At 41.5% G+C, this 2,395-nt stretch overlaps 1 non-coding gene across 1 annotated transcript; it reads right to left on the reverse strand.

The window, feature by feature from the left end:
* Positions 1-776: 776 nt before the first annotated feature.
* LOC130950399 (small nucleolar RNA R71) lies at positions 777-884 on the reverse strand. The gene has a single exon (XR_009073570.1). It is a non-coding gene; the product is annotated as a small nucleolar RNA R71 (small nucleolar RNA).
* Between the last annotated feature and the right edge of the window lie 1,511 nt (positions 885-2,395).

Genomic DNA, 2,395 nt, shown 5'->3' on the forward strand with positions numbered 1-2,395 from the left:
AAAATGTTTTTAAAATCTTTTTAACTTAATTTTCGAAAAAAATCTCTTCCCCTCTTCTCACATCCTTCTATTTATGGAGTACCACTCCTCCTCAATGCACAATTCGAACTCTATCTCACTAAGTTCGAATTCTTCTACCTCTTCCTTCTATTTTTCTGTTCCTCTAACACCTCAAGGAATCTCTATCCTGTGACATAGAGGATTCCACATTTTCTTGTTCTCTTCTCTTTCATATGAGCCAGAACAAAGACAAAGGCATTCTTGTTGAAGCTGACCCTGAACCTAAAAGGACCTTGAAGCGAAAGCTAAGAGAAGCTAAGGCACAACTCTCTATAGTGGACCTAACAAAAATCTTCAAAGAAGAAGAACCCATGGCAGCCGAAAACAACAACAATGCCAACAATACAAGGAAGGTGCTGGGTGACTTTACTGCACCTATTCCCAACTTCTATGGGAGAAGCATCTCTATCCCTGCCATTAGAGCAAACAACTTTGAGCTTAAACCTCAATCAGTTTCTCTAATGCAATAGAATTGCAAGTTCCATGGACTTCCATTGGAAGATCCTCATCAGTTTTTAGCTGAATTCTTGCAAATCTGTGACACTGTCAAGACTAATGGGGTTGACCCTGAGGTCTACAAACTTATGCTATTCCCTTTTGCTGTAAGAGACAGAGCTAGGATATGGTTGGGCTCACAACCTAAAGAAAGCCTGAACTCTTGGGAAAAGCTAGTCAATGCCTTCTTGGCAAAGTTCTTTCCACCTCAAAAATTGAGTAAGCTTATAGTGGAAGTCCAAACCTTCAGACAGAAGGATGGAGAATCCCTCTATGAAGCTTGGGAAAGATACAAACAATTGATCAGAAAATGTCCTTCTGACATGCTTTCTGAATGGAGCATCATAGGTATTTTCTATGATGGTCTCTCTGAACTATCCAAGATGTCTTTGGATAGCTCTGCTGGAGGATCTCTTCATCTGAAGAAGACGCCTACAGAAGCTCAAGAGCTAATTGAAATGGTTGTAAATAACCAATTCATGTACACTTCTGAAAGGAATCCTGTGAACAATGGGACTAATCAGAAGAAAGGAGTTCTTGAGATTGATACTCTGAATGCCATTCTGGCTCAGAACAAGATATTGACTCAACAAGTCAATTTGATTTCTCAAAGTCTGTCTGGAATGCAAAATGCACCAAGCAGTACTAAGGATGCTTCATCTGAAGAAGAAGCCTATGATCCTGAGAACCCTTCAATGGAAGAGGTGAATTACCTAGGAGAACCCTATGGAAACACCTATAATTCTTCATGGAGAAATCATCCAAATTTCTCATGGAAGGATCAACAGAGACCTCAACAAGGTTTCAACAACAATAATGGTGGAAGAAACAGGTTTAGCAATGGCAAGCCTTTTCCATCATCTTCTCAGCAACAGACAGAGAATTCTAAGCAGAACCCCTCTAATTTAGCAACCATGGTCTCTGATCTAATCAAAACCACTCAAAGTTTCATGACTGAAACAAGGTCCTCCATTAGGAATTTGGAGGCACAAGTGGGACAGCTGAGCAAGAAAATTACTGAACTCCCTCCTAGTACTCTTCTAAGTAATACAGAAGAAAATCCAAAAGGAGAGTGCAAGGCCATCAACATGGCCGAATTTGGAGAGGAAGGAGAGGCAGTGAACGCCACTGAGGGAGACCTCAATGGACGTCCACTGGCCTCCACTGAGTTCCCCAATGAGGAACCATGGGAATCTGAGGCTCAAAATGAGACCATAGAGATTCCATTGGACTTGCTTCTGCCTTTCATGAGCTCTGATGAGTATTCCTCCTCTGAAGAGGATGAGTATGTCACTGAAGAGCAAGTTGCTAAATACCTTGGAGCAATCATGAAGCTAAATGACAAGTTATTTGGAAATGAGACTTGGGAGAACAAACCTCCTTTGCTCACCAAAGAACTGGATGACTTGTCTAGGCAGAAATTACCTCAAAAGAGACAAGATCCTGGGAAGTTCTCCATACCTTGTACCATAGGCACCATGACCTTCAAGAAAGTTCTGTGTGACTTAGGGTCAAGTGTAAACCTCATGCCTCTCTCTGTAATGGAGAAACTAGGAATCTTTGAGGTACAAGCTGCAAGAATCCCACTAGAGATGGCAGACAATTCAAAGAAACAAGCTTATGGACTTGTAGAGGATGTTCTGGTAAAAGTTGAAGACCATTACATCCCTACTGATTTCATAGTCCTAGAGACTGGGAAATGCATGGATGAATCTATCATCCTTGGCAGACCCTTCCTAGCCACAGCAAAGGCTATGATTGATGTTGATGGAGGTAAACTGATCATTCGAGTGAATGAAGAATCCTTTGTGTTTAAGGCTCAAGGATACCCCTCTGTCAC

The sequence above is a fragment of the Arachis stenosperma genome, chromosome 1 (genome assembly GCF_014773155.1).
Source record: "Arachis stenosperma cultivar V10309 chromosome 1, arast.V10309.gnm1.PFL2, whole genome shotgun sequence".
NCBI classification, from domain to species: domain Eukaryota; kingdom Viridiplantae; phylum Streptophyta; class Magnoliopsida; order Fabales; family Fabaceae; genus Arachis; species Arachis stenosperma.